This window comes from Notamacropus eugenii, chromosome X (assembly GCF_028372415.1).
Source record: "Notamacropus eugenii isolate mMacEug1 chromosome X, mMacEug1.pri_v2, whole genome shotgun sequence".
NCBI lineage: Eukaryota > Metazoa > Chordata > Mammalia > Diprotodontia > Macropodidae > Notamacropus > Notamacropus eugenii.
The window spans coordinates 65,176,756-65,186,664 of NC_092879.1; the positions used below are offsets into that span (position 1 = coordinate 65,176,756).

The 9,909-nt window shown below is 46.4% G+C and overlaps 1 long non-coding RNA gene and 1 pseudogene across 1 annotated transcript; one reads left to right on the forward strand and one right to left on the reverse strand.

The window, feature by feature from the left end:
* Positions 1–4,134: 4,134 nt before the first annotated feature.
* LOC140515335 (uncharacterized) lies at positions 4,135–5,106 on the reverse strand. The gene is made up of 3 exons (XR_011970949.1): positions 4,913–5,106; positions 4,723–4,815; positions 4,135–4,460 (listed from the first exon to the last, which is right to left on the reverse strand). It is a non-coding gene; the product is annotated as an uncharacterized lncRNA (long non-coding RNA).
* Positions 5,107–8,029: 2,923 nt separating this feature from the next.
* On the forward strand, positions 8,030–9,085 carry LOC140516343 (gamma-soluble NSF attachment protein pseudogene; annotated as a pseudogene).
* The last annotated feature ends 824 nt before the right edge of the window (positions 9,086–9,909 follow it).

A 9,909-nucleotide genomic window follows, 5' to 3' on the forward strand; every position in this document is an offset into this window, starting at 1 on the left:
TGAGTAGGTCCACCCAGTCTAATCCCTTCATTATACATAAGAGGTAGTTCTGGGGCCCAAAGAAGTTAACTTGCACAGGAACCCACTGGGGACAGGCCACAGGGAACAGGGACAGGCAGGATGGGCCCTCTGGGTCTTCTGATTCCAAATACAATGAAGAAGTGAAACCAAGGTGGTGAGGAAATGGGAGCAGACATGAGAGAAAGACATGTGACCAGGGAGGCATGGAACACCACTGACATGGTAATGTAAGCTTTGCCTAACCTCGCCCAGAGGGGACAGAAGTGCCTTGTGCAGGAGGAATCTAGCATCTTTCAGACCCATCCCTGTCCTGCTCTTCTCTCTGTACACGTGGACTTTCTGGTTGAATGTTCTGAAACTTCTCACTGGGATTAAGGGGATTCTGGTTTGGGATGCTATTGTCAGTAAGAACTGGGGGAATATTAAAGGTCACCAGGACATCTTTCCATCGATGTGACAGGATATGTTCCGTGGTCCATGGCAGGGTCCCCTGCTGTGATGACTCGCTCTAAATTGAGGGCTTTGTTTCATTTTCATAATCTGGCTCTCTATGGCATTCCGAGCTGCGAATGGGCCCTTCCACCAATACTCCCTCTACCTGAAGAGATTATCCCAGTCACCACAATGTGCTTGGATCAATTTCTGTGGTGTTCCCTCAAGGCCTCCTGCTGTGCCTGTTGGCACATTGGACAATTTACTGGACACTCAGGCCCAATACTTATGTTCAGCTCGCCTGAACACTTCCTCTGTGGTCCACCTATAGACTGTGACATAACATCAGTGTTCCTCCAATGAAGGTCTATCTGGGCTCACTTTTTAGACCAATTTGTTCTTGGATTGGATTTGTATTTTTTAACCATTCTTCTCTTTTTCCCTGGGAAGTTCATGTGGGGGATTTTGGCCAAGTACTCGGGTCCTTCTTGTACGGTCTACTCTCCAGTTATTGTTCACAGATCACTACAGTGGGGTGATCCTGGAATCTAGGTTAGGAACCCCTGCTATGAATCCTTAATTTCTTCTGACCTTTTGTCCTGCAGTTTCCTCTTCTGTTTCCTGGATCTGGATTTCAGGCCATTCTGGACCCTACACTCCTTGCAGTGTCTACACTGGAACTGTGCAGGGACAACAAGCAGTCTGAGGAAAGATTTCTGGGGTATTTCCTAGAGTTCACCCTTAGCCCCACTGTGAGAGATATCATTCTGTGTGGATTTGTACAACCTGTTCCCTTTTCTTGACCCTGGACATACTTCAGGGAAATTCTAGCCTACCTCCACCTGTGGATTTCCATTAATCTGTTTTATGTGTTCTACAAATTCTTGGTAGGGCCAACTTAAGGATTCTAGCCCATATCACACCCTAGCCCCGTCTGCAGTTAAGGCCTGGCCCAGGCATTGGACTTTCTATAAGATTATCTTCCTCTATACCAGGGTCTCCATTTCAGGAGCTATGAGGTGACTTGCTGCTTTTCCTCTAGACTGATGGATTGCCTTTGGACCATGTATATTCATTTTAAATCCTTCTTGGTTCATTCTGCAGTCCAAGTTGCTGGTTCACTGAATGCTTCTGCTTGGGCTTTCCTGTTGCTCTCTTTGACTCATTTTCACTAGGCAGCTGATTAATGGGATTCTGGTTGAGATCCTATTGTTTGTCAGGACTGCAGGAGTATTGAAGGTCACAAGAACAACTTTTTGCAGATATGAGGGAATCTGTTCAGTAGTGTGTGCTGTGATCCCACGGTGACAGCCAGATCTAAGTTGAGGGCTTTTCTCATATTCATCCTCTTTTGCTCTACCACAAAATTTGTTGGCATTTGGCCCATCCACAGATGCTCCCTGCAGCCTAGGAGGTTTTCTCAGAAACCACCATGTGCCCAGATTACTTTCTGTGGGGTTCTCTCCACAAAGAAGTTTGGAGGGCCCCTGCTGAGACACCTGGTACCTCGCAAGGTTCCTGGGTCCCCCATAAGGGGCACTGAGGATCGTTGCTTCCATTCACTTGAGAAGAACACTTCCTCTGTATTCCACCTGTAGCTGAAGACATAACATCAGTGTCCCTCCATCTATCTCTCTGGGCTCCTTTTGTGTTAACCCATTTGTTCCTGGGTTGGGTTTGTTTTGGACCATTCTTGTCCTTGCTGCTGAGGAGTTCATTTGGGGAACTCTGGCCAAGTACTTGGGTCCCTCTTGAAGCAGGGGCTTTTGTCTCTTCAGTCAGCGCCTTTTGGATCGCTACAGTGTTTTGCTGGTAGAACTTGGTTTGAGACCCCCTGCTGTGAATGCTGAATTCTCTCTTAACCTTTTGTGCTGCAGTTTCCTCTTCTCTTTTGCCTGAGTCTGGATTTCAGACCAATCAGGCCTCTCTGTTGCTTTCCATGTCTACAGTGGAACTGTCCATGGCCTCCAGAAAGAGGAGCAGGGCAGGCTGCAGGTGAGTGTGGAACCCTCCAAGGCTAATGGTGACTTTTCCATCTCCATCCTGCCTAGCACTAGTGTCCCCAGGACACAGAACTTCCTGGAGATGGCTGTAGCTATCCACCCTGGGCAGAGATTCCCCCTGTAGTAGAATCCAGGACATGCTCGTGAGCATCACTGAGTAGACCAGTGTCATTTACCCCTAGGGGATGTAAGAAAGCTTCTGAACGCTGGGTGTGAAGGCAGCACGAGGAAGAAGAAAGCCAGTCTGTCATACTTCTGCCAGCCTCAGTTCAGCAAATGAAGAAGAACCTGTTTTACCATCTTGATAGTCTTCTACGTCTCTGGAACATCCATATATAGTCAGATCATGCTATAGAATGACATCACATGACATGGCCCCAAGATTTCACAGAGCTTGTTTGGGGGGGAGACAGAGAAGTAGTCCTCAAGAGTTTTCCTTAGATTATTTGTTGTGAAATTCTTTTGAGTTGTTCTCTCTAGTCTTACCTCTTGAGAAATGTTTCCTAATGAAATTCAGCACTCTCAGTACCACAGAAATGCTTAATTTTAATGATCAGTGTGACAAAGATATCTTTTCCTCAGCATGAGAAATTGTAGCTGCACTGGCTTGGGGATGGGTCTGACCTTGGCTGCCAAACTTTGCCCACTTTTTCATGGTGCATATGTGCCAGTATTCCCTGTGATACTCTCCATGTTCAGAAGCTGGAGTGTGCAAATTAGCTTGGTAAATCCTAGGATGTTGTCTGGGACACAGAGAATCAAAGATGACAGAAATAGCATGGAGGCATCAGAGGTAGGATATGAAGAACCTTTACCCTCGGCAAGGTAAGCTTTGTGCTGTAGGGACTCATTAAAACTCACAGATAGGGGATGGCATGTGCAGTTATGAAGGGAACTTCTGTGCTGAGAGCACTGTATATCAACATTAGTATATCCCAGATTCTTCTATTATCTTGCCTGAGTTTTCTGAATTATGCACTTTTTCCAAGACAGTCCTGTAATGAACCTACGTTCCTTCCCTGTATCCAATATTTATTTGTGGTGGACAAACAAACTAGTGGCCAGCCTGCTGTCCTTAGTTTGGCTGTTCTGTAAGTAAAGGTACCTGACACATACCTCCTGGCACCACTTGGACCTTCCACTACGTGCTGCCACACCCTCCAGCGCTTGAGAATCTTGTAGAACAGGGCATTCTTTATTTCCTTGAAATTCTTTATTTCTGTCAACTGATTTTTGCTGTGGCAAAAGTTGGGGGCATAATCCGTCGTTACTTGCCCTTGATGTACAAAGTAATGTGGCTTCTCATCAATATTTTTCCTAAAGTGTTGTGATTTCTAGTAAATCCTGACTGAGTTTTAAACCATCTTGTTGCTTAGAATGACATCTCTTATCCATCCTTTTGTGACATGAGGTCTGATTTTTATTAACTATCATTGGGTATTGACAGTTACAAATAGACCATTTTCTCTGAAGAGACAATTTTGTCCATTTGTCTATGTTGTGCCTCGATTTCTAGTCCCAATTAAGTGAAGCCCAGAGGGCATTATCAGTGTTTTATTCTGAATTTTACTGTGAATGAGTCTAGAGTTACACATATACAATGCCAGTTAATTCAGCATTTTAGATAGTTCAGTTGCACCGACAAATGAAGATTATTAAAGACACGAGAAACTTCGAGTTGTTCGTAATCAATCACTTTATTTAGTGACCAACACAGAGGAAAGCCAAGAAAAGATAGAAGACTGAGTGCACGACGTAGAAGATGCAGAGCGCATCTAGGATGTTCAGCGTCATATCACAGAGGTGTCCTTAACTGGCTGGAAACAGGCTGCAGGATGATATTCCTCACTGGTGCCATGCTGTCTTGCGTGCTGTAATCCAGAGCACACCTGCAGCTCCAGGACAGTGACATTGTCTGACAGGAACCTGACACTGAGGAAGATCTTGTCTTACAAGGATCTTGGTTAGATAGACTTGGTGGTGCTACTGCTGCTGCTGCTGTTGCTGCAAAATGAATAGATTAAAAAATACCTCCTGACCCCTGGAAATGTGAGGCTCTCCAAAGCTGGAGGTTACTATACGTTCCTCCATCAAAAACACCATGTTACAAGTTCAATTCATGAAGAGTAAGAAACTACATTAAGTTGGAACTTGCTTACTCCGTACGTGTCTAGTTTTATCGTCATTTTGAACGTGTAGGATACGTCCGCATGACCTTAAGATCTTAACGTTTGGGGGTGAGGATCAATGAGCCAAGGGTGCTTACCTGACTGGAGAATGTCATGCTTCTAAGAGTCTGGAAGCCAAGTCTTGTTTTTGAAAATCTTTGTAGAGGTGCCAAGATTTTCCCTCAGAATATCTGGAATGAGCAGTAAACAACCTTGAGTTCCAACTTGAAAACCTTTGTAGAGGGACTGAGATTTTTACTCAACAGTCTAGAAAGAGCAGTAAACTACCTTGAGTTCCAACGTGAAAATCTTTGTAGAGGGACTGAGATTTTATTTTAACTCAGAATATCTAGAATGACCAGTACAAAACCTTGAGCCTCTACTTTCAGTTAGGTCGGGACTCTTGGGTTATCACTCACTTTCCCAGGGGAGGGAAGTTGATACCCTCCCTCTTAGACTTGTTGGCCCAGATTTAGGCTTTCCACGGAGCTCTGGCCCTCTATTTATACGCACAGTAGGGGTGACACACCCATTGACCCAACAATGCTTGACATCTCAACAACTGCTCACAGTAGAGGCATTTTTACCAAATATGGTTGTACTCTCCTACTTGGAATAAAAAGGCTAAATTGCCTTTTTTAGCCAAAATTAGTGCTACTGGGTTTTGAAAACCAACAGTGGTGACACTGACTTTTTTTCACCAGAAATGGTAATACCAATTTTAAAATCTGACATGCCTTTAATTTTCTTCATGCATGACACTCTGCAATGGGGTATACTCTTGTCAGTCAATCAATCAAGCTGTACTTTTGATTGCTTAGTGTTTGGAAATACATATTTGCAAGTGAGGGAGCTGTGCTGCCTCCAGCTTTTGCTCTGCTAGGATAAGGTAATAAGCTGATTTTCTATTGGGAAGGTGATGGCACAAACGCGACTTTTAGAACCAGATGAGTTTTAAGGTGCCTTCTCACTCCAAATCTATGAAAATTGTGCCGGTAGTCAGCACAGGTAAGTGGGAAAGTCACGTACACATTTGAAAGGAGAGCATGGAAGACGTGGACTGTGCTGTTCCTATGGAAATTACGAGCTCAGAAGAACAACAGCTGTGGCTTCCCCACCTTTGGAAGGTGAATTAAAATTGTAAAACCTGAAGGGACAGAAACCAAGGCATGATTATGTTACATTCAAATTTACCACTGCTGACAAAAGGATAGTAATAGTAAGGCAATTCAAAACAAGACTTAGACAGATCACCTTTGTTCATGGATGACTACAATGAGTTGCTGTTGGACCCTGGGCTTTGACTCCCTGCTGTGAATCATTACTTTCCTCTTACCTTTTGTGTTGCAGGTTCCTCTGCTGTTTGCCTGGTCTGGATTTCAGGTCATTCAGACCCCTCTGCTGCTTTCCATATCTGCACTGGAACTGTCCATGGCTGAAAGGCAGTCTGTGTATAGAGTTCTGGGGTGTCTCCTAGAGGCCATTCCCACCCACATTTCAGCTGTTAGTGATTGAGTTCTGGGCAAATTCTCCCTTTCCATTACCTATTCTTGATCAGGGGCATACTTCGGGAAAATTCTGGCCTTCTTCTAACTGGGGTGTTCTACCATTCTACTTTATCAGGTCTGGTCACTGTTGGTGGATCCAAATGAAGGATTTCTAGGGTTACTTCTAAAGTCCAAGGAACTGGTTCGATGAATGCTTGTGCATGGGTTTCCTTCTTACTCTCTTTGACTCATTTGCTCCAGGCAACTGATTAATAGGATTCTGGTTGAGATCCTGTTGTCAGTCAAGACTGATGAAGTATGGATGGTCACAAGAACAAATATTTACAGATATGAGGGGAAAAGTGCAGGGCCAACAGACAGGCTGTGGAAAGATTTCTGGGGTGCCTCCCTAGAGCCTGCAGGACAGGATACAAATGCTGAACTTTGCAGTTGAAACCTCTGTAACCTGCCATTACATTATCTTTCCAGCCTAAAGCACCACTATTTTCCTTCAGGGCTTCTGCCTTACTGGGCAGTTCTTTGTAAGTCCTGTCACCCTTTGCCCACCCTTTAGGTTTGACCAATATGGTCTGAAAGCTTCCTTCTTCCTTCAAGGCTTGCATTGACCCAGCCAAGCATTTCTGACAGAGGTGATACAACTTGCATGATACCTTTCAGATTTTTTCCCCAACTTTCAATTCCTACACAGAATTCTGACTCAGTTAGACTCTCTCCATCCAATAATCAGCTCCTCTTGCTCATGGTCTCTGAGTCCTTTGCCTGAAACTCAGCTTAGATCCCATCCAAAGAAACTCTGAAGATTCTGAACCAACTTTCTGGTTTTTCTCAGTGGGATCTGGTAGGCCTTAGCAAAAAAAACTTTGAAAGTTTTTGGATAAACCTCCTACAGAAAGGTTTGTTTTCTTAAAATCATTATATGTCATCTGAGGGAGCATAGTGTGGAGGACACAACTGTGGACTGGGGGAGTCAGGGGACCTTGGATTGAATTGAGCCTCCCCTAGTAGCTGTGTCACCCTGGGCAAGGCCTTTAACCTCTGTGTCTCCATTTCCTCCTCTGTTGAGTTTAATGGAGTGTGATGTCCCTTCCCAGCTCCAAACCTGTGATCCTGTGACTGGGATGCTTTTTCCATGGACATTGTGGGGTTTCCCTCCCTTGCAAAGCACACCCTTGAGTCATGTCTTTTTTTTCCTCTCTTTTCTTTCAGCAATTAGGATGAAAAACTTCCCCTGAAATTTAAAAGCCACTTATAAAGACTGCAGAGAGGAATCAAGAGATAGATGCTAAGCCATGGCCAGGCTAACAGCTTGCCCAGCAGCCGCCCTCCCCTGGGGTCCTTTGTGGTTCCCAGCAACCTTTTTGCTGTTCCAAAGGTTCCCACCCCTCCAGTTCTTTGGCACGTTCTCAGCATCCCAGAGGGGTGTGATGAGTTAGTTACTAGGTCTGAGCCCTGTGGCTCTCCCTGGAAGGATCCCCTTCCTCCCCTCCCCCACCCTGTGTTCCCCTCTGCCTCTCCATTGGCCCTTCTCTGTCACCCCAGTCTGGCCCATGTCTTTGGCTACCCAGTGCTGAATGCTGTCCAGACTCCCTCCTTGTTGGTTTGGCCACCTCCTTGCCTGGATAGATTGCTTGCGAGATGTTCTTCTCGCTCTCCAAGGACCCAGGAGTCCCTATCTCCCCAGACCCACTTCCACTATGGCTCTGACTCCAGGGACCTCTGTCGAGATGCTTATGCAATCAATGGGGTGTTCCATTTGAACCCCTCCCCCCCACAATGCTCATTCCCTCTCTCTGTTGGGTTCTGTTGCTGGGGTGAGCTGTGGCTTTCCCTCTCTCTGTCTCCAGGCAGTTCCGTGTTGACCCAGGTCCTCCTCCCTTACAGCTGGCAGCCACGGGACATGGAAGAACAAAAAACCAGGGAGGCCTTGGGGCATATGGCCCAGGCCACCCAATACAAGTGCATTGGACTGTTGAGATGGAAGCCCAACTACGGGAAGGCTGCGAGCGAGTATGAGCAGGCCGCCTTAGCCTTCCTCAGGGCCAAGAGGCTGGAGGAGGCTGCAGAAGCCTTCCTCAAGGAAGCTGAGTCCCACGAGAGAAACAGAGCGCCCCTGTGTGCCGCAATGGCCTATGAGCAAGCTGGCCTGTACCTGAGCAAGTCCAACCACCTGGAGAATGCCGCCCAGGCCGTGAAGCAGGCTGTCTCCTGGTACCTGGAGTGTGGAGAAGCAGACACCGCAGCCTGGACCTTGAGGCGCTTCAGACAGCTGCTGGAGAGCCACATTCCGCACCAGGTGGTGTGTCTCTACCAGCAGGCATCCCAGCTATTTGAGGGGGAGAACTGCTTCTCGCTGGCCCTGGAATTCACTGGCCGAGCCTCCAAGGTGCTAGTGAGGCACAAGCGCTACAGGGACGCTGCGTTCTCCCTCGGCCAGGAGCAACACTTGTATATGGAGGTAGAGAGCTCCTCCATGTGCCACCAGACAGCCCTGGCACAATGTCTAGCCTACCTGTGTGACCTGGATTTCCCTGCTGCCTGCAAGTGCCTGGAACACAGCTGTATATGCTTCCCCAGTTTTCAAAGCAGCAGCGAATATGTGGCGATGGTAACTTTGCTGAATTACTATTTAGATGAGGACCAAGACAGAGTGGATGAGGTTTGCAGGTCTACTGTCTTCAAACATCTTGACAAGGAGTATGGGGAGATGACCGTGATTCTCAAGGTACCTGACCTCGAGAACCTGAGGACCAGGATTTTGCCACCTCCATCTAAATGCATGCCCAGCTCTGACAGCCAGAAGAAAACAGCCCCAACAACAAAGAAGGTGGAGAGCGAGGAAAAGAAGTTGGAGATGGTTGAGGAGGACACTAAGGAGGGGGAGGAAAAATTGGAGGACAAGGAGGAGGAAGACGATTACGTGTTCGGTCTGTCTATGGAAAGTCCCATCTGTTAACTTATCCTTCCTAGAACAACGAATAAATTAAAGCTAATGAAATAAGAAAAAAGTTCTGTTATACCTGTCTTTGGGGTGTGTGTGTGTGTGTGTGCGTGTGTGTGTGTGTCCTCTGTCCCGACATACCTATTCTCACCCTCCTTATTTCAAACGTGCATGCAACCCCTGGGGATCCTCCCCCTTCCCAATGACCCCTCTGTTCCCTCCTCTCAGAGTAGATTCATTCCATGCATGGTGAAATATTTTCTCTTTACTGACTGGTAATTACTGTCAGTAATGGGATCCAGTGGAAAACAATCAAATAGGTTAGTCTCAGCTTTCCCACTCTTCACCCTCTCCTTTCCCAATGATCATCACCAACATACTTCTCACATTAATAGACATTTTGACTGCTGAAACTCCTCAGCATGAGATTATAGAACACCTAAAACTTCTGAGACATTGTATATGCCTCCCCCATGGTTAACATTCTAAGACACATTGCCCAGACCTTGAAAACTGCAAATGACTTAGCCATTTCCCTGGAAAGTGGAAGTGAACTTCATTCAATCAGCTTGAGCTTGAGGCTCAGGTGTAGGATAAGGAACAGGATCAGTTGTCAACCTGGAGGGGACTTGAGCAGGTCCACCCAGTGTAATCCCCTCATTTTACATCGGAGCTAGCCCTGGGCCCCAAAGAAGATAACTTACTCAGCAACCCGCTGGGGACAGGCCAGAGGAAACAGGCACAGGCAGGACGGGCCTTCTGGGTCTTTCAGTTCCAAACACAATGAAGAAGTGAACTCAAGTTGGTCAGGAAATGGGACCAGAGAAGAGAGAAAGACA